The sequence below is a fragment of the Erpetoichthys calabaricus genome, chromosome 1, assembly GCF_900747795.2.
Source record: "Erpetoichthys calabaricus chromosome 1, fErpCal1.3, whole genome shotgun sequence".
In the NCBI taxonomy this organism is placed as follows: domain Eukaryota; kingdom Metazoa; phylum Chordata; class Cladistia; order Polypteriformes; family Polypteridae; genus Erpetoichthys; species Erpetoichthys calabaricus.
Genome location: NC_041394.2, coordinates 336,976,451 through 336,999,435, shown reverse-complemented (window position 1 = coordinate 336,999,435; position 22,985 = coordinate 336,976,451). Strand labels below are relative to the sequence as shown.

At 40.0% G+C, this 22,985-nt stretch overlaps 1 long non-coding RNA gene across 1 annotated transcript; it reads right to left on the bottom strand.

Annotated features, from left to right (window-relative positions):
* Positions 1-1,489: 1,489 nt before the first annotated feature.
* On the bottom strand, positions 1,490-17,541 carry LOC127527911 (uncharacterized). Its single transcript, XR_007935087.1, has 3 exons — positions 17,432-17,541; positions 17,129-17,323; positions 1,490-1,681 (listed from the first exon to the last, which is right to left on the bottom strand). It is a non-coding gene; the product is annotated as an uncharacterized LOC127527911 (long non-coding RNA).
* Between the last annotated feature and the right edge of the window lie 5,444 nt (positions 17,542-22,985).

The following is a 22,985-nucleotide window of genomic DNA, read 5'->3' as shown; positions in this document are numbered from 1 at the left end:
GACAGTATGGCTTGCTGTTGGACCCGACAGATTACCAGCCACTGGACTACTTCAGGCTGTTCTTTCCTGAAGCTGCCTTTCAGCTACTGTCAGATGAGACAAACAGGTATGCAGAGCAATTTTTTGAATCAAGGGCTGTGCTTGCACCGCATTCTCATTTTTCAAACTGGAAACCCACAACAAAACACGAGATGAAGGGCTATGTGGCGTTACAAATATAGATGGGACTAGACTAGCAATATAACTTCAGGGAGCATTGGTCCAAACGTGCGTGATGATAGGTAACGTGCTCCTGCAAAGTGATCGTGAGCAACTGAGCTTCATAAATTCTGACACTAGCGATGAGGAGTTCTTGGGGTTTCCATAAAACTAGAAGTCTCTCCTTACTTGTTAATGACAGTAATGATGTTTCTTAATACCGCTGTTGAATTTACATGGTTGAAATATTATTCTGCTATATTTTATTAAACATATTAGTACACCATTTGGTTCAGAATATTTTTTTTCTTGTTTTCCTCATCTAAACCTAGGTGCGTCTAATGGTCAGGTGTGTCTTATGGAGCAAAAAATACGGTAAGCATCAATTAACACTATATGTAAATTCAGTAGTTTATAAACTGAACCTCTATTCTTTGTTTCTCTGACCAGGCTGTAACAGACTGCTTTTGATGAATGAACCCTCTAAGGCATTTGGCCGAGGAGTAATTAAAAGATACCATGAACAGCTCTTCTCCTTCCCGATTACTGACTTGTCTTGATAGGGGGTGTTTCTTTCTTTTATAAGACTAGGGGGCTTCGCTTTGCTCGCCAACCCTCCTGCCTACGCTACGCACCAGCAGCTTCACGTCTCTGCCGCTCACGTATGTGGATTTCACTTTCACCAAACAACAAAACTTTTAATTCTCGCAGATAGGCCTCTTCATTGGGAAGAAACACACGAATTAGATGATCTACAAGTCTCTGACTTAAAGTTTAAATCCGAACAATACAGTCAATCTCTTTTCGCTGTTCCATTATTTCACCAAGTAATAATTTCCATTTCAAAATTTTAGTACTTTCGTTGTCTCTGTCCTGCTTTGCATGTGTATCGCACCAACGTTTTTGAATTCCTTACGACTTTCTACTTTGTCATCTACTCTTTGTCTTTTATTTCTGGCCCCCGGGCGTAGTTAAATCTCTTGGCACAAAGACTAGCCTCGCGGGACGTGAAAGTGTCTATCTGAGAAAGTCATGTCTCATCTCTCTTCCCATGATTTTTTATTATAATAGAGAGATATTAAAATCTCTACCACAAGAACTAACAAAGGAGGCCAAAAAAAAAACAACTTTGGACCAGGCTAACTTACTCAAAGAGCAGAAGGCTACGCTTTTTAGATTAATAGGAGGAAACCCATGACTAAAACTTAGAGAACTTTTAACTAGAAGGAGCCTTTAACAATAAGAGAGGAAAACCCCAATAAATAAATAAAGCAGCAACTTACTTAAAAAAAAAAAAGACTAAATCCAACTCAAGAGGAGGGGACCAAGAGAATTCCGCAGTGCTCGAGCAGTTACACTGGGAGGTCGAAGCTTGCTTATACAGTACAAGAGAGTCTTAGGTGCTCATCCCATCGGCAGTGCATCTGCAGATTAGGTGATCTGGTTCCCAACCCCAAGCTCCACAGCTAGAACACATGGTAGGCTGGGGAAACAAAAAAAAAAATAGCAACATTACAAAAAAAGACATAGTAAATGATAAATTACCAAGCAAAAGGATGATCACAACTAAATAAAATTACAAAACAGCAGCAAAAAAACTCAAATACACACAAGCAATAAATGCAGTCTTCCCAACTGGCAGGTGCCCCCTCTAATATTTTATCACATCTCCATTCTGTTCAAAATTCTATTGCAAGAATCTTTAGACAGACCCGAACCAGCAGGCTCACATCACCTATCCTGCTCCACCTTAAGTTTGGCTCCCTGCGTTTTATGGGATTGAATACAGAATACAGCTACCAACCTAGAAGGCGTCAAATGGCCGGCCTGGCGCCAAAACACATTAGCAACCTCCTCCATCATTCTGTGCCTGGTCACCTGATCCTGGCAATCACGTTGTGCCCCATACTAGCCGCTGCTCTATGGGTGGGTGACACAGCCTTCAGCTCTAGAGTGCCCAGACTTTGGAATGACCTCCCAAAAATTAAATACATCAGCTGACTCAACTCATTCTTTAAAAAAACAAACAAAAAAAAAATTAACTTATCCGGACATTTTCACGCATTTTGTTTATGTGTTTATTTAGAGACCTTATTTATAAAGCTGGCATACGCACAAAAAGAGGCTTAAAAAAGTGTGTATGCAACTTCCCAGGCAAATATTGGGATTTATAAAATATGGCTGTGTAAGCCCGTGCTGTAAAAAGCCCGGGGTCCTAGAAACTATTGAAATTGTCAGAAAAAAAATGAAATGTAGAGATGTCAGGTAACTGAAAGGAACTACTCTGGGCATCTCTCTCCTAGGAGCTCTTGTGTTTCCGATATGCTCGCATCGCTTGTGTATTAGCGGCGGGAGGAAAAGTAAAAGGGATACCGTTCTGCCAATGTTAGCGGCTAAGCGACGTTGTCTTTCCTCTGAGGTTTCATTTTGCTGACGTGCTCACCTCGCTTGTGTTATTAACGGCTAAGCGAGTTTTCTGTTTCCTCGGAGGTGAAGCCCTTAGCCCAACTCCATCTCTCACTTCCGGGCTGGACAGACACATACACTTCCACGCGTAGACGTTATATATATATATATATATATATATATAAAGAAAACTTGATGGGGGAACGTGTATACAGAGCCGCCACCAGGGGGAGGCAACCATGCCAGCTGTCAGGGGCCCGAGCAGCGCAAGGCTCTCTTGCGCGAAGCTAAAGCAGCGGCAAATGAAATGGAAATCCCTGCAGTATTCAAATCAGGTCAGCGTTACAAAAGACTGAGACGTCTTATTGAGTCCGACGGATTTGACACAAAAACAGATGATCAGGAATCCCCAGATCCAGAAGTAAACATTCAGAAGAGGCACATTTCACGTTACAATGGATTCCTTAACTTCAGAATTGTCCGGACATTTTGAAAGCCCCAACAACGTATGTCGCCTTTTTTGTCCAATAGTAAACTTTAGGAGCATGAGCACGGAGGAGATCTCAGCCTCTTGTGCAAATTTAGATGCAAAATATGCAAAAGATCTGTCACATCATTTGAAAGATGAGGGGATTCACGTCAAGAATGTGTATGGCGCAAACATGGGCACTGTGATCGTTGATATCATACCATGAGATACACATACAGATATGTGGATACAGTAATTTTAATTCAGAGCTACCAGACCTTCCACGCATCATGAAACACGACATGCGATACGATATTATATAAACTGAATTACGGTTGCACAAAATTTCAATGTGATTGATGTTAAGCTTGAGTGTAGCATACGTTCGTCACTCGATCGGCTTGGGGAGGCAAAATTATCGTAGTATGGAGCCAAGGGGCCCAGGTGCTCAGTCATAGTCAGTGGCTCAAGATTTTCTGGCGGTGAGGCTGGTGTATGTTAATGACAAATCTTTTGGAGAATATTGGAAATGACGACACCCTTAAGAAGAGAAAGGCAGGCAAACCAGCTAAGTGTTGACTCGCACATGCATAATAATTCATATCACCGACCCATTATTACAATGTGCATTGACATGACAAATATATTACACCTCACAATTGATAAATATGATGTATAGACTGTATTTTACTACTCTTTTAAGAGGGTCAAGGCAACGCATTTGCACAGAAGACATTCAGTTTATCATCAGTTTATATCGACTACCCGTTGACACTTTTTAGGGGGCTGGCCGACAGATCACGAATATCTCAGCTAAGCTTTACTCGTCAAGCTCGCTGTGCTGGAAGCCATTAACCAACCAGAGAAGCATTACATTGTATGGTGTGGGTGCACATGCAAAAAACAAAAAAATAAATGAGTTTCCCAACATAAACAGCAATTCGCTGCAGTGTCCAGTTCTCCTAATGCACTGAAAAAAGTACAACATTGATGTTGTTCATTCAATGTAATTTTTCTCTTTCAAGCAACTTAAGATTAGTCATTTAGTGTTGTAGTATGAAATATTTGCTTTCAGATCTCAATCAAAGTAAAAAAAATGTGTTTGTAACAAAGTAAGTTATGGTGGAGGGAATGAACATAAAAATCCTTTCAGTTAACCTAATATTTTAGGTTGTTCATGTGCTGTGTGGGAGTTTGTATATTCTTCTTCCGGTCGAACTTTCCAGCGTGCTGGCTTTCCAACTGCCTAAAAAGAAGAACACTTTCCCGAGTGGAGTGGACGTGGCTATCCAGGTCTGGTCATTTTCAGCAGCAGACTTTTATAATGGAGGATTTCTGGTAATTAACCCTGTTTCTCAACTGTTAATTTTAAGTATAAGAACACGTAACAAAACATACTTTCAAGAAAGCTGTAGAAACTTTTAATTTTTTGTTGTATATTTAAGATTTACACTGCAAAATGCTTGTGTATTTGCACTAAATTTTTAAATAAATGTAAAAAGTACAGCATTTGGAATGTGTTACGTTCATAATATTTCTAATAGCATAAAAACAGGTTATGACCAATAAACCATTTTAAATTGTAACAACTTAAAAAAATGGATTTACTTCAGTATAAAACAAATGAATTGCACCCAAACACTGTAAACGATTTGCCTCAACTTAAAAATTGTGGGTTCAATAAGATAAAAAGAATTATATTGGTTCAGATTGAAAATATTAAGTGTGAATCATTACCTTAACTATTTTAAGTTGAATGGAGGTTATACTTGTTTCAGTGTGTAATCCACAATTCATCTGCGATTCCAAGATGCGGCTGACAAATGTGTTTCTGTGATTTGTTTATTTTGAGGCAGAGTAACTTTGGCAGACATGATGTAGTGGCTGGCTTGAACCCCCAGTGTTTTATAATGGCCTGTACTATTCACTGTAATGTAATCATGTCATTACATGTGCCGGGTGATAGTGGCTACCCGCTCAGACGCTGGCACCTTACACCTTTCCCAGACCATCAGAATGCAGAGGAAAAGCAAGAAAATACTGTGCATATATGGGCAATTTAAGGGCAGCGTTTGAGGTGCATTCATATACGCATATCTTTGATGCGATTGTGATTTTTAAAGGATAAGTTGCGTAGAAATGTGCATATGGCTAGGTTATATAAATCAGATGGTTTTTGGTGTGCATATTGTCACAAGCCGACTAACAAAAGCATATGCGTAAAATGCGAAAAAAACAAAAATATCCAACAGCAAAATAAACATATTTAAAAACACTAAATAACATTTAAAATTAATTAAACCTTACCTCAAGGTTACTAAGACAAAAAAAGAAAACGCTAGAGTGTACATCCACCACTAAACCAACAAGGACTCCCCTGTAACTGTCTTTCTGCTTTCCCATGCACCTGAGACTGCGCTTAGCTTCGGAGCCTCCTTTAAATCGCTGGCCGGTAAAAATGGGATAACACGCGTGGCTCATAGCTGAAAAGAATGCCGGAACATCTGAAAAAAAACAAACAAACAAACTGTCAGTAAGTTTGAACTTGCTAAATATTTTTGTTCGCTGTACACCGGCTGACTTATTGCTGATCGCATATTAAGCTTACTGTTGTATTTCGCCATTCAATATCCATCTGCACTGTACTCTGTTAGCCTCGTGGTGAGGCCATAGCATCACACATATTAATTATCCTTTTTTTTTTTTTTTTTTTGTTCAAATTTTCACACTCAAATCCATGCAAGGAGGCCCCTGGCGCTCAGGATAATTTTTGATACTAACGCAAATCATGTTATTGCTTCAGGGTTTTCTTGTAGAATTTTGTACTTTTATTTTGATTTATTGTTTCTTAATCAAGGCTTTGTTTCCCTTTATTTAGTGTTTTATACGGATATTATTTGCATCTAGTGTTACGTGTCATGTTGTCCACTAAGAATTTCTGTAAAGCGCTTTTTTGCATGGGAAAAGGGCTATACAAATAAAATAAAATTAATAGTAATATGATTATCATCATCAGACATGAAACAAAAGCTGGAGCCTCACTGCAATCCCGATAGACAATAAAAAGAACTGCATATTTCAGAGAAGTCTCCTCCATGAATGAAAAAAAACTAAAATTTGCAATATCACTGCTTAACAAACACCTGTAGTAAAATTATCCAAAGGTGTCAGGCTGTACTTCTGATTTATTAACATTATCCGAAGCACTCAAATTCTTTTGCAAATATAAAATACATTGCCTGTGTACACAGCAGTAATAGTAATTTAGACCTCACTGTATGAAGTCTAATAGAAGACAAAATAACCGAGACATCAGGAGTCAAGAGTGTTTACAAATAAATTCAAAGAAAAAAATGTGTATAATGGAGGAGTGCAGCAGCTACACATCTGGAAAATTTAAGAAAAAGTCTGCACAACAGACCTTCAGCTCTGTGTTCAACAGCTCAATGCAAGTTTCATATTTGCCGATTTCATTTTGTGGAAACAAACGTTTTACACAAACACAGACAATCTTCATTTGAAACACAGATATGAGCACCTATGAAATACGGCCACCTTCCAGGACCGTATACAGGTGTGTGATATGCAAGACAGTGCGAGTCAAGGTGGGGTGGTTGTAAGAAGTTTGTGTGCATCCACACTCTCTTCCCAGTGAGCTTAATGTCCTACACAACCGCTTTGATCGCAACAGCAGCATTACACAGTTCATCTTACAGATGGAATTTCAAGGAGTTTCTAATGAAAAGTCAAACAAAATGACACCTTTTATTGGCTACTAAAAAGATTACAATATGCAAACTTTCGAGGCAACTCGATTACATCTTGCCTGAAGAAGAGGCCTGAGTTGTCTCGAAAGTTTGCATATTGTAATCTTTTTAGTAACCAATAAAAGGTGTTATTTTGCTTGACTTTTCACTGCATTCATAATGGCTAACATGGTACAACACCCTAATACTAAAGGCATTTGTATTAAACCCTGTAGCCACCACAGAGATGACACCTTCAGTTTTCTGCTGAGAGTAGCTGTGGTCACTGTCCACTTCAAAAGGACCATCTCAATGACAATACACACAGAGGTGGAACTCAGGCCAATTTTGATTAATTGTTTGGAGTGACTCACGCTGAAACCCATTAAACATAGTCAGATTTGCACTGGGTGTGACGAGGATGGATAGGATTAGAAATGAGGACATTAGAGGGTCAGCTCAAGTTGGACGGTTGGGAGACAAAGTCAGAGAGGGGAGATTGTGTTGGTTTGGATATATGCAGAGGAGAGATGCTGAGTATATTGGGTGAAGGATGCTAAGGATAGAGCTGCCAGGGAAGAGGAAAAGAGGAAGGCCTAAGAAAAGGTTTATGGATGTGGTGAGAGAGGACATGCAGGTGATGGGTGTGACTGAGCAAGATGTAGAGGACAGAAAGATATGGAAGAAGATGATCCACTGTGGCAACCCCTAAAGGGAGCAGCCGAAAGAAGAAGAAGATTTGAGTTAAAAAACAGGTTTTTATTCTCACCTTACAGATGAACGTGAATTGCAGATGGTAAGAAAAGCTGCAAATTCCTCCCTTAACATCATCTGTCTGCATAAAAATAATCTTGTACATACAGCACAATTAACAGTGTGAAAGAAAACTTAACTGTGTGATGCTATAGCCTCAACATGACGCTAAAACGGTATAATACAGATAGATACTGGGGCAAGATTCTCAAGAAGTTTTAGGTATGAACCGAAATCACCAATATGCCAGCGAGTTTACAATGGTAAAAAAACTCACTTAACCAAGGTTTTTGGACTTACCATCAGGTTGTTTGTTTCGTTTTTTTTTTTTTTTAATTTCGGATGCAAGCTTCGTGCGCAACATTTCACTTTTATTGAGTGGTGTTTTAAAGGTGACACTGAAGTTAAACGCAGTCATGGGTGCCTGGAAAAGTCAAAAGACAGCTAGTGGAGGAGTTCAAGTTGGATTAGTAGTCTATGTGTACCGTAAGGTTTCCGTTTGTATCTTAGTAACCTCGAGGTTAGGTATAAATGCTTTTTGTTGTTTAGTGTTTTATTGTGTGTATTTTGTTTTTGGATATTTTGATTTTTACTAGAAGTGTATGATTTCCCCGGCAGGCACAAAATGGTATCTCCATACGTTTAGGCAAGCCGACCTTGTGGATGAAGAAGTCTTTATAAATACAGCTGTGGCCGCAAGAGGGGGGACGATCATTTGGAGAGAATTAAGAAGAAGGGTTAGGCAGTACGATGCACGCCAGACTAAGAGGTGCCTGGTGGCTGAGCTGCTGGTTGATGTAAAGGAGTGTGTTAGGCTCCTTCCGAGAGGTTTTTTTTTGAGGAGTTGTATTTATGACATGGGCTGAAACAGAGTCCAGTTTTGTTTTATTTTAAGGCTGCTGATGCCCTTACATGGACTAGAATTGAGTGTATAAATAGGGTGGTCCAGATCTAATTATGCAATTTTCATTACACTATAACTTAAGTTTATTACATAGAGAATTCACAGCACCTGCCTGCACATAGAGATTTCACTTAAAATTATTTTTGTTGCCGATAGATGGCAGCACCTGCCTTGCATTCCAAAATGGCGGGGAGACGGTCGTCAGTCAAACAGTTGCATAATTAGATCTGGACCACCCTGTATATTAGGGTAAGATATTACGGTGTTTTACAATTTCTATTTTGTCTTCACATTTTTCATAATTAGATTTGTTTTGTCACAGGATTATTTGTACAATTTTTTTGTGCATCCTTCTCTATCGTGGGATAATAAAAGTACCTTTTTTTATTCTTTTTTTTTAACATCTACCTCTCTTATTATCCCCTCAGTCCCAAACTACTAGCAGGCCATCTGTTTTAGTAAACAGCTCATGACAAACTGCTTGCAAGCTACTAAGGATTAAAAGCGGTTTTATTATAACGGCACGTTATTCATACAGGCGTCTATCATAAGATAAGGTGAAGTAAGCTGAACTTGGGTAACTTCCTTCTTTAGGAACGCGTCTGTTAGACACAGGAAGGATGACCTTTCCTTCTCTGGGGCCCCTCTGGACACATACACAAAAAAGAAACTTTTGGCCGATTTGATGAAATGCTTAGATGCTGTTTAATAAGTAAGGGGGAGGGAGGAAAATGAATATTAAAAGCCAATTGAAACAGGGGAACTTTACTTTTCTGCTTTGCAAAGCATGAATCCTATGTACTCATCTGTGACTGAAGAAAGTATGATTGATTGAACTATTCCTGTCTTCCTCAGGGGGGTTACTTCCACAACAGCAAAACGCTGCGCTGCACATTCAATAAAGTTGTAAAAGGATAGAGCATTATCCTGTCCTACACGACTCCAAAAAAAAAAAAAAAAAACAAACACACAAAATAAGGACAGTCATTTTGTCATTCATGCCATCACTCCGTATTCGGATCTTGTTTTGTCTTTACACAAATTCGCATGACTATGACTAAAGTGTGCCCAGGCCTAAAATGCGAAAGTGTAGTGCTGACCAGTAGGGGAGGGACAAATCGTGCTTGGGCACGGCACAAATGTGCATAGTGTGAATACACCCTTAGTTTGATGTCCTCACCATGACAGGCTGATGAAAGTGAAACAAGCATAATAATAAATTAGCAAATTCTATTTACACAACCAGTCAAAAGTTTTAGAACTTTTTTTTTGTCTTCAAATTTAATCAAATGAAATGCAATGAATAACTTAAAATGGTGAAAAGGTAAGCAGTAAACTGCCAAAGGGTTAAATTTAAAGTTTAGGTTAGCAGAAAGTGATCAAAAAATAGAAATTTCAGGATATTACAAATGGGCCTTCTTCAGTGAACAACTAATAGGTTACGCTCCGCAGCAATTCAAGTAAATGAAGCCTTGCAAGTTGAAGCAAACAATTTGCACAGGTGTCCCAACCTCTGTTGATTCCTTAAAATTTCCTTTTAATTTCAAAAAACCTGTGGATAAAGAAACGACTGTCTATAGAGTTTTGGAAAAGGAAAGGTGTTTATCTGCCTGTCAAAACACGTAGTCTGTGTGGAGGGCAGGACAGTGACAGTGACAGGACTGCTGCTGGAGTATGTGAATTTCCCCTTGGGATTAATAAAGTATCTATCTATCTATCTATCTATCTATCTATCTATCTATCTATCTATCTATCTATCTATCTAAAGCCCTCTGTCTGTTTTATAGCAGAGTTGGAAAACAATGTATTACTACACCATCTGAGGTACTACTTGGACAATATTACTCTAGCAGAGAAGAAATAAACAATGGCAAATAAAAAAATAAATCAAGGAATCATTAAGTGTACCAAATTTTATTCACATTTTTGATTCATCAAAGTAGCCCCCTTTTTGCTGATCTAAGAGCCAAACTGTGATAACCCTTTTGATTCAGAATGCCAGTGCAAGTCACCAACTCTGTCTCCAGAAAAAGAACCCCAGACCACCACAAGTCCTCCACTATGTTTGACAACTGGTGTCACACACTGAGGAACGATCCTGTCACCAACTCGACGGCATACAAACACCCTGCATGATGACCTGAAGATTTCCAATTGGGATTCATCAGTCCATGAAACTTTCTTTCCATCCTGCAGTAGTCCACAGCCAGTATTTCCAGGCCTTATTTTGTCCTTTCTTACTTCCACTCGCCCACATGTAGCACCAAGTCTACTCTTTACAGTAGAAACTGACACTTGCTTGTATTGACCACTGTTAGGCCATGCCTGAAACAGTTGTGCTGTGAGGCATCTATCACACCAGCTAACGACCATTGACAATGTGTCTTCCAATTGGCTTGTGACTTTGGGTCTGCCAGATCTCTTCCCGTTTTCATTTGCCTTTGGATTGTGTAGAACACCACTGTACTCACCGACACTGATTTTTCTTTTGCAGTTTCTCTAAATGAAAACACCTACACTTCTAAGGATAATAATGCTTTGTCTCATTTCATTTGTTAATTGCAATTTCACTTTCTACAGTGTGATATTGTCCAAATAGTACTTCAGAGGGTGCAGTAACACATCTGTAACAATCTGCTTTAAGACAGACAGAAGAGTTTTAAAGTAAATCAGCACAAGTTGGGACACCTGTGCCAATTGTTTGTTTCAATTTGCAAGGCTTCATTTACTTGAATTGCTGCAGAATATCTGTAGGTTGTAACCTATTAGTTGTTCCCTGAAGAATGCGTATTTGTAATATTCTGAAATTTCCTCTTTTTTCCCCCAATTTTTGCTAACCTAAACTTTATAAATGTAAACCTCTGGAAGTTTATTACTTACCTTTTCAAAATGTTAGGTGATTCATTGTGTTTCAACTGATTAAACTTGAAGAAAAACTGAGGTTTTCTAAAACTTTTGACTTGTAGTGTATATGGAACACATCATAAATAATGTCATCTCTAGCTGCTTACATTAATATAGAAACAAATAAAACACTAAAAAAAAAATGGTATATTAAAACTCAAACACTGAAAACACACAAGGCCCAAACAAACTGTATCAATTTGTTCCATAGGTGCGGGACAATGAAACAAAAGACTCCACCTATTGCAGAAAGCTTTCCACAGGATGGGCAGAGAATTAGAAGATAGCAGAAGTGGATGGAATAAATTAATTCCAAACACATGTGACTGCCAGCAAACAATGTGCAGACTCTTATATGAGATCTACTCCTTAATAGGCAAACAAAATAAAGAACAGGTGTTATAAGGGAATACTTTTTTGTATTAGTGAAGCAGTATTTTGCACAACCTGTAACTACTAGGGGGCTCCGCCCCCTGCTCGCTTCGCTCGCCAACCCCTGGTGTTGGGAAATGACAAAGAGCGTGATGTATGAATGAGATGTAGAATAGTGTGAAGTTGTAGATGATGCATATAGAAAGCAAACAATAAAGTGTATGGCACAGTGTAAAGGTTTATTGGAAAATTTCTTTGTAAACGCCGTTTAAGTGTAAAAGGTAATTCCAGGTCAGAACTTGTAAGGTCAATGAAGATGGTCATTGTCGTGATAAGAGTCAACTTTGTCAGAGCTTAGAAAGAGTTGTGTCTCTCCAGGAAGTAATGCAATGACTTGGGTATTTATGTTTTACACATTAATATTTTTTGGACATAATATAGTGCGTTGTGTTAAAAGGGGCATTTGGTCTAATGAGATTGTTGTTCCAAATATCTCTGTAACTAAGTCGTCTCAGATAAAGGCTTGAAGAATTGTAATAATATCTGGGTGAAGTCTATCTGTATTGGTGAGTGTACCATCTCCCAGTTGTAATAACCAATTGTTATGATCTGGATCTGGACATCGCATGTTTTGTACTAACTGTATCTTTTGAAAGCAATGCCAATTGTCTGCGTATTTTAAGGTGCACTGAACAATAGCTGAGTGCATGGCATGTGGAACAATAGCTAAGCACTGTGTAAAATCTCCTCCTAATAAAAGTACCGTTCATCGAAAGGGAATATTATTATTCATCAACGTTTGTAGAAGTTTATGAATGGTGTTGAGTAAGTGACTGGATGCCATTGTACATTCATCAATAATTAACAGTTTTGCAAGACGGATGTCACGTGCAGTGCTACTGTTCATGTTCATAGTGGATACTGATTTGTAGGATCTAATGTAGTTGATAAAGATTTCACTTTCAGGTACATCGTTAGTTAGAAGCTTCTGTAGATATTCAGGATATGAATGTAAAGGAGGCAGTCTAATTTGATCCTTTTGACAACAACGTGTAAATGAATTACTTGTATTGCCAGTTGTTTCTTCAGGGAAGTTAAGTGAATAACAATGATTGCAAATGACATTCATTAATCCGAATGAATTTTCTTGAATAGTGGACTCATTATTGAACACGTTGTCAGCTAACTGGCGTAAGCGTTTAGCAGGTGTCTGTCGTTGATGTCCGTGACCTGTATGTTTTGCTTGTGCTGTTTGAGAGGCGCGTCGTTGTATGTCCAGTATTTGGGACATGTTGTTTTGGAGCTGTAATCGATTTGCCTGTGCTGTGTGAGAAGCCCGTTGTAGTTTACGGCGTGCATTGTTTGTATTGAGCCTTGGTTGTTTTTGTATGTAGGTCAGTTGAGCTTTCTCTTTTTGGAGCCTTGCCTGCTTGTTTTCCGGCATTCCAGATGCGCGGTGTAGACGTCTGCGTTTATTTATTTTGTCCCTTCGCTGTCGTTTCTGTATGTCTGAGACGGGAGGTGTTTCGTTTTGAACCCGTGCCTGTATCGATGCAGCACTGTGAGACGCGCGCTGCATGCGTCTACGTTCATGTTGTACCCGTGATCGTGAATTCATGACTTGTTTGTTCTTCAGCGTTAGATATATGGATAAGTAATAAGGAGGATCGCACTCACTGTTAATATGGAGCCTTTTCTGCGGTTGAACGGTTAATAGTGCCACATTGTAATGAGATCCAGCTATGCTGCATAGTGTGAACATGTTGAGATGACGTATGTTTAATAGGGACGGTTCATTTAGAAATGGGGCTTTGTGTGTCATTTGTTATTTATGTTAGTGTGGTCGTGGGTGTGAATCGTCGTTTTTGTGTACGTTTCGTGTGCTATGTCCGTAGTCTGTCCCGTTTTGTGTCCAATGGGTTTTGTGTGGTGCTCGCGGCTTCTTTTTTTTTTGCTTTGGTAGGGGCTTGTTGAATCCTGCTCTTTGTGTGTGTCCCGTTTCGTGTGCAATGGGTTTCGTGCACAGCGCCAGCATCTGACTCCTTTTTTCTGTGGTCTGACTCCTTTTTTCTGTGCGCGGTGCCTCATTTTTTATTTTAGGTTGCATTCCATCCGGTTCCCGTTGCTTGCGGGGGGGGGGGGATTTGTGGGGCGCCTGCGCAGTAAGTCTTTTGCATCCACGGCCCATTGCCGGATGTCCCTGCGTCCATCCGGTTTATCATTCTCGGTTAGTAATGTGGATAGAGTGAGATGTATGAATTAGATATAGAATAGTGTGCAGCTTTGGATGATGCGCATAGAAATAACAAATAGTGTTTGGCATATATTAATGTTTTATTGGAATATTTCTTTGTATACAACATTAGTAGTAAAGATGGTGTCTTGTCCTTGAATGAGTCTTCCTTGGCATGGACCATTTATAATTTTAACTCTAACGTCAGATGAACGTCGAACACGTGAGAAGGCAACATTGCGTTGGAATGTAGGTGTGTTGTTTTTATCAGGACGTAAATGTAGAATAATATCTCTGTGAAATGGAGGCTCACCATCTTTACTTTGAAAGACAATTGCCACTTCATTAACGACGGGCAGATTGTATCGTCTTGGATCTTGTTCTTTGTCCTTTATCAAGACCAAAGCAATTGTAGTTGCTGCTATACCTTCTGCATTTGCTTTTGTATTTGCCTCCTTTTCAACTTCATGTAGCATTTTTATAGACTTAGCTAATGGGTGATTGTTTATGACATGAGTGACGTGTCTCATTATAAGCTCTGTGCATTGTTTGTTTTCAGGAAGGTTCATGCGTTGATAGATTGCCTCATCTGGATCTAGGATGTAGATTTGTGCATATTTGCGTTGTGGATTTGTTTCAGGGTGCACTGTTGCAATGCGATGCAATATTTGTCCACATATGCGAAAGCAGTATGGGCCATTGCCTTTTGGTGGCCTGATATGTACTCCGGTAGATGCAAAAGCAAATGAACTATTGTAGGATCTAATGCAGTTCATAAAGTTTTTACTTTCAGGCACATCGTTAGTTAGAAGCTTCTTTAGATATTCAGGATATGAATGTAAAGGAGGCAGTCTACTCTGACCTTTTTGACAACAACGTGTAAATTCATTATTTGTATTGCCAGTTGTTTCTTCTGTGAAGTTAAGTGAATGACAATGATTGCAAATGACATTCATTAATCCCAATGAATTTTCCTCAATAGTGGATTCCTTATTGAAGGCGTTTTCAGCCATTTGGCGTAAGCGTTTAACAGGTGTGTGGCGTTGATGTCCGCGACGGGCATTTTTTTCTTTTTGCGTTTGATTGCCTTTTTGTTGCATGTCCATTATTTGTGACGCACAATTTGTTTCTTTTTTTTATTCGCCTCCGCTTTGCGCAAAGTCCGTTTTAGTCTACGCCGTGCATTGTTTGTATCGAGCCTTGTCCGTTTTTGTATGTCGGTCATTTGAGCTTGGTGCTTTTCGCATCTTGCTTTTTTTTTTTTCTGTCAGTTCATTTGCGCTTTGTTCACGTCTCCGTTCATTTATTCTGTCTCTTCGCTCCCTTTTTTGTATGTCTGATACGCGAGCTCTTTCGGTTTGAAATCGCGCTTCTTTCGATGCAGCACTTTGACACGCGCGCTGAATGCGTCTACGTTCATTGTGTCGGTCCATTTGGGCACGTTCCCGTTATCCTTTCCGAATCGTTTTGTACCCGTGATCGTGTATTCATGACTTGTTTCTTTCTCAGCATGCGAAATATGGATAAGTAATAAGGAGGATCGCACTCACTGTTAATATGTATCCTTTTCTGCAGTTGAACGGTTAATAGTGCTTTATTGAAAGGACATCCACCTATGCTGCCTAGTGTGAAGGTGTCAACGTTCACTTTAGAATATGTGGCTTTGGGTGTCACTTCTTATGGATGTGTGGGGGGATTGTTGTTGCGCGAGCGTCTTGTTTCTTTTTGTGTTCCTGTGTCTTGTTTGAATCCCCCTATTTGTGTGTGTCCCGTCCCTTGTTTGTAGGGTCTGTGGGGTGGTTTTGTGTTCTTTTTTTTTGTCTTCCATGGGCTTGTTGAATCCCCCTCTTGGTGTGTGTCCCGTCCCGTCCCGTGCCTGTAGGGTGGGGGGTGTGTGGTCGTGCCTTGCTGTTGTGCGCTCGTATGTTCTTTTGTTTTGGTGTGTCTAGTTTCGTGTGCAATGTGTTTCGTGCTTTCCCCGCGTTTGACTACTTTTTTATGTTTGCGCCTCATTTCTGTGACTCCTTTTTGTATGTGCTCACTCCTTGTTTCTGTGGTCTTGTCCGCCTCTCGCGGCCCCTCATCCGCCTTTGTCACCCTCTTTTGTCCGCCTTTCTCCGACTCTCGCGGACTCTTTTTGCGCCTGCGCCTCTCGCGGACCCTCATCCGCCTCTCTCGCCCTCTTTTGTCCGCCTTTCTCGGCTCCTCAGCCGACTCTCGCGGACTCTTTTTGCGCCTGCGCAGTACGTCTTTTTGCAGCTACGGCCCATGGCCGGATGTGCCTGCGTCCATCATCCGGTTTAGCATTCTCGGTTAGTAATATGGACTAGATGTTCTTTAGTATATCAAGTGGAGCAATATAAAAGCATGGACTAACTTCTCAGCATATTATATGGATCACCCCTATCAAAGTTTGAAACTGGGGCCAAGCTAAACACCCAGCTTAATAACGAAGGCAAATGATGGAATCATCAGGCCATTTACAGTACTGTGTACCCAGTTTTATTTTTATTTTTTTAATATGGCATGGAATACCCACAACAATGGCTTCTATTTTGCCACTATTTAGTTGCAAACAGTTTTTTCTCATCCAGTACTGGAAAGCATTCAAGAATTTGGTGGCTTCTAGCAATACCAGATGCACATTTATAAACCTTTACCCAGGAGAATCCTTTAAATAAAGAAAACAAGTAATCCTAATACATCACTGAGGTCATACAATAACATGTCATGCCATAAACATACGATAAATAATAAATATTAATCAGCGCTTTAAAGTATGGATGGAACGCAACAACGTCACATGAAGTGTGCCGCAGACAAAGAGTTTTCATTAAAGGTACATAACCAGACCACAGTTAATGTATAAACAGCAGAGCCAGATTACCCACCGAGTTCTGGGAATCCACAAGGACACTAATCGCTACAGGAACATACGGCAAATAGTGAATATTAATAGTTGCTTCGAAGCAGAGATAGCAAACCATCTGGGGTATTCAGGGAGCAAATTCCACAAGACAAAAGGCAATGTAGGACGAGACAGATATGCCCCTAGCAGCGATTCAAGTCAGCGTGCTCTGTGACTGGAGCAAATCTAAAGGACTACGTCCATAGTGTGACAGCCTTGAACTCCGATCACTTACCTTCTGCCTGTATGGGGTGTTATTATACGTTTTAAAGCCGACTCACTCAACGTCAGGTTTTTACAGTCCCATTCACGGCTTCCAGTTTGTTGTCCACAACTTCCACAACTGAAAATCTCGACGAGGATCACGCCGACTGTAGTTCCGGCGCTCTTAATGACGTCACGCAGTAAGACGTGACGGGAAGATTTCAGCCTTAGCAGTAAGTAAAAAGCAAAATGAATTAACGTCGTTGTCATCTCACTGGAGAGTATGTAAAACATCACAGTCATGAAGTGAAGAAGCAGCACTCTGAGCACTTACCCTTGGCTTTATGTGTGATTTGATTTTTTAAAACCGCTCGCACCCTGCCACACTGCACAGTTATGAAACTCACAGTACACCGGCCGGGATACACGAGCTGGAGTCTGACGGGGTATCATAGTCAGATCACCTCCTCAGTTACCCAATAGCCTAATGACAATAAATACGCGCTTGAAAGAGACACGGCAATACGTAGCTTCTCGCGTGCTCTTCCGCTTTTCGGTATGGCGCATGCTCCGTTTCTAATGTCGTACTACCCGCCAAATTCGTTCAGCCCTGTCGTGCACGCGCATTCGCCCGCCTCGTATTCACATGTTCGAACTGGAGCTCCGCTGTCAGTTCGCTACTATATTATTTCTTCTTTCGGCTGCGGATCATCCTCTTTCATATTTTCCTGTCCTCTGCATCTTGCTGCGTTACACCCACCACCTGCATGTACAATACTTGTAATTCTACTACTTTTTTCTTTCAAAGTTTATAGTGATTCGTGTAATGAAATAAGACTCAAAGGATTTTAATTTTAAGCGCTTCTGTTTTCCCCGCAGAGATAATGCAACCAAACAACAATTTAAACACATGCACACATGTGGCACACAGGGCACAATTTGGAATCACAATTAATATGGTTAATATATTAAAATAACATAAAAACTCTTAAGTTCACACATTTGGTTACTGGCTAGCCATGCACTCAGCTTCTGTACAACCTATAGTGTCATAAAAAATCACATTACAAAATAGATTTAAAGAATTATTTATTTCATATGTCAAAATGTGCCTGAAATTCTTAGATTCCTTTTTAAAAAAAATAAAGCTTCACAACCATTAGGATTTAGCAGTAGCAATGAAGAAGCCCATGTTACCCTGCCCCGGTCTGAGGGGTAGGAGAATATTATGGCAATGTGTAGTGAGAGCAACACAACCTACCAGGTGCAAAAGGTTACCCTTGGTGAGTCCAGTGAGGATGATGATGGAGCCCAGCCCCTGCCTAATGATCAGCCACAAACACCTTACTGCAGTTCTGAAGACCCTGCATTATGGAGACCATTTATGGAGCACGAAAGAGAAGTGACTGTTCGGCAAAGGTTTTTTTTTTAAGCTATTTTGTTCTCTGCCTATTATTCTATTTCCTGTTCTGCATTCTGTTCACATATACTGTATAGATTATCTTGTTGCTGCACAGAAAAATTAAAAGTTAAAACTGCTGTTATCAGTTCAGGAGTTGCAGTAGCACAGGGTAACTGAAGCTTAATGGTTAGGGATTAATAAAGTATCTATCTATCTATCTATCTATCTATCTATCTATCTATCTATCTATCTATCTATCTATCTATCTATCTATCTATCTATCTATCTATCTATCTATCTATCTATCTATCTATCTATCTATCTATCTATCTATCTATCTATCTATCTAGTTTGCAGGTTGTAACAAGCGTTGCAACAGTGAAGACAGTCAGACACATACAGACAAAGTACGTCAACTACTCTCTCTCTGCTAAGATATCTTTCTGCCATTTTAACTATTGCAGCAATATATTTCATGACAACAGAAAATAAATTTTGAATAAGCATTGTAGTCTATGGACATCTTCTTCTTCTTTCAGCTGCTCCCATTAGGGGTTGCCACAGTGAATCATCTTCTTCCATATCTTTCTGTCCTCTGCATCTTGTTCTGTTACACCCATCACCTGCATGTCCTCTCTCACCACATCCATAAACCTTCTCTTAGGCCTTCCTCTTTTCCTCTTCCCTGTCAGCTCTATCCTTAGCATCCTTCTCCCAATATACTCAGCATCTTTCCTCTGCACATGTCCAAACCAACGCAATCTTGCCTCTCTGACTTTGTCTCCCAACCGTCCAACTTGAGCTGACCCTCTAATCTCCTCATTTCTAATCCTATCCATCCTCGTCACACCCAGTGCAAATCTTAGCATCTTTAACTCTGCCACCTCCAGCTCTGTCTCCTGCTTTCTGATCAGTGCCACAGTCTCTAACCCATATAAAATAGCTGGTCTCGCTACCGTCCTGTAGACCTTCCTTTTCACTCTTGCTGATAACTGTCTGTCACAAATCACTCCTGACACTCTTCTCCACCCATTCCACTCTGCCTGCACTCTCTTTTTCACCTCTCTTCCACAATCCCCATTACTCTGTACTGTTGATCCCAAGCATTTAAACTCATCCACCTTCACCAACTCTACTCCTTGCATCCTCACCATTCCACTCACCTCCCTCTCATTTACACACATGTATTCTGTCTTGTTCCTACTGACCTTCATTCCTCTCCTCTCTAGAGCATATCTCCACCTCTCCAGGGTCTCATCATCCTGCTCCCTACTATCGCTACAAATCACAATGTCATCAGCAAACATCATAGTCCACGGGGACTCCTGTCTAATCTCGTCTGTCAACCTATCCATCACCATTGAAAATAAGAAAGGGCTCAGAGCCAATCCCTGATGTAATCCCACCTCCACCTTGAATACATCCGTCACTCCTATTGCAGACCTCACCACAGTCAAACTTCCCTCGTACATATCCTGTACCACTCTTACATACTTCTCTGCCACTCCCGACTTCCTCATACAATACCACAGCTCCTCTCGAGGCACCCTGTCATATGCTTTCTCCAGGTCCACAAAGATACAATGCAACTCCTTCTGGCCTTCTCTATACTTCTCCATCAACATCCTCAGAGCAAACATTGCATCTGTGGTGCTCTTTCTTGGCATGTAACCATACTGCTGCTCACTAATCATCACCTCACTTCTTAACAAAGCTTCCACTACTCTTTCCCATATCTTCATGCTGTGGCTCATCAGTTTTATCCCCCTGTAGTTAATATAGTCCTGCACATCCCCCTTATTCTTAAATTTTGGCACCAGTACACTTCTTCTCCACTCCTCAGGCATCCTCTCACTTTCCAAGATTCCATTAAACAATCTGGTTAAAAACTCCACTGCCATCTCTCCTAAACACCTCTATGCTTCCATAGGTATGTCATCTGTATCGACATACAAAGTGTTAAAATACTGCAGTTATTTTTTTCATGAGATGTTTGAATTTCCAATTAGACAGTAATGTTAAATTTCTTTAGTTAATTCTTTCACGCATATAGTCAGACAGTGGATGTTATGCAGCCTGATCTGTGCACTTTCTGTGTCTTTTGAATTTTTTTGTCGTTTCTAGTTATAAACTTCCCCAAAATAAATTCTTATTGTATATAATTAGTAGCATGCCATTTAATTTTTATTTCAAATTTTATTTAATTTTTTTTTGTATTAATAGTCATATTTATAATAATTTGTAATCAATTTTGATTCATTATTTAATAAGCATTGGAGAGAAGCTATTTGTGTTATGCCATGTCCCACTACAGCTACTCTATTTTTTTGGTAAGAATATATAAGGTAATAAAGTTGGAATATTATTATTGTGTAAGACTATGTGTATAATATGGTGTCCCGGAGGGCTCAGTACTGGGACCTTTACTGTTTTCACTTTACATGCTTCCACTGGGATCTATCATTAGGAAACATAATGTTAATTTTCACTCGTATGCAGATGACACCCAGTTATACCTTTCATTTAAATCAAATGAAGTTTCGCCAATGTTGTCTTTAATTAGTTGTGTTAATGAATTAAAGGTGTGGATGGATGAGAACTACTTGTCTTTAAACACAGATAAAACAGAGATGTTAATTGTTGGAGGGAATGATGCTGATCATAACAATATGTTGTTATCATTTAACTCAGTTGGAATCACCATTAATTTTATTGAATCAGCCCGCAATCTAGGAGTTATCTTTGACTCTAGCATGTCATTTAAAGCACATATTACAAAGTTGTCCAAATCATGTTTCTTCCGTCTTAAAAATGTTAGGAAATTAAGGCGCTTTCTAAATAAATAGGATTCTGAGATATTAATTCATGCATTTATTTCTAGTAGAATTGACTTCTGCAATGCAGTGTTCACTGGATGTTCAATCTGTTCTTTATGCAGCCTCCAGTTAATTCAAAATGCAGCTGCAAGAATTATTACAAGAACAATAAAAAATACAAACACATAACTCCAGTTCTTAAATCGTTACACTGGCTCCCGGTTAAGTTTAGGGCAGATTTCAAAATCCTTCTTTTAACATATAAAGCATTAAATGGCCAAGGTCCGGCTTACTTGTCTGAACTTATCATGACTTACAAACCAGAGCACACATTAAGATCTCAAGATGCTGGTCTGCTTATAGTTCCAAGGATTAATAAAATAACAGTGGGATGTTGAGCTTTTAGTTACAGGGTCCCTAAACTGTGGAATGGTCTGCCTGCTACTATAAGAGATGCCCCTTCAGTCTCAGCTTTTAAATCCTGACTGAAGACTCACTACTTCAGTTTAGCACACCCTGACTAGAGCTGCTGATTAACTGAACAGACTGCATCTCTGTTGTTAGTCATTAACACTAAAACATAAGTAACAGGACAGTTATAATTGGATACTAACCCTCACCTATTCTGTTTCTCTTCTTGGTACTCAAATGTGGCACTTGGTGCCATGGCCCACCTGTCAAGTTGTTTTGCCTGCCTAAGGTAAAGTCATCCCTGATGGAGGATCGCAGGAATCATGGGAAAGATAGGTCCTTTCATCAGATTGGCTGGCCCAGTGCTGTTTCAGCCGTGGAATGGCCAAATGGGGGAGGCAGCTTGAAGGATGAGGTCTCCAGGACTCTAAATATATCCAAATCTTATTATGTGATATCATCTACTGTTAAATTTTGCTCTGTACTTCTAAAATTTTTATTTTTATACTGTATTGAGGATTTGTTCTGTTCTGTGTATTGTATTGTATTGTATTGCCCCCCCCCCCCCTTTTGACACCCACTGCACGCCCAACCTACCTGGAAAGGGGTCTCTCTTTGAACTGCCTTTCCCAAGGTTTCTTCCATATTTCCCTACAAGGTTTTTTTGGGAGTTTTTCCTTGTCTTCTTCGAGAGTCAAGGCTGGGGGGCTGTCAAGAGGCAGGGCTTGTTAAAGCCCATTGCAGCATTTCTTTTGTGATTTTGGGCTATACAGTAATCCCTCGCTATATCGTGCTTCGACTTCCGTGGCTTCACTCTTGCGGATTTTATATGTAAGCATATTTAACTATATAGCGCAGATTTTTTGCTGGTTCGCGGATTTCTGCGGACAATGGGTCTTTTAATTTCTGGTACATGCTTCCTCAGTTGGTTTGCCCAGTTGATTTCATACAAGGTACGCTATTGGCAGATGGCTGAGAAGCTACCCAACCAGAGCGCATATTACGTATTAAAGAAAACTCCTAAAATATATTGTGAGCATGGGGGCTGTTCGCACCCCTAGAGGATACGGCCGCTCCTCAAAAAACACTGAAAGATTACCTTCACATTGCTCCCTTCCTTGCTGGGCTTACATGTGGCTGCTTTGTGAAGCGATATGCTTCCCGCACGGTGCTTCGCATACTTAATCAAAAATCAATATGTGCTGTTTGATCTTTTGTTTGCTTTTCTCTCTCTCTCTCTTGCTCTGACATTCTCTGCT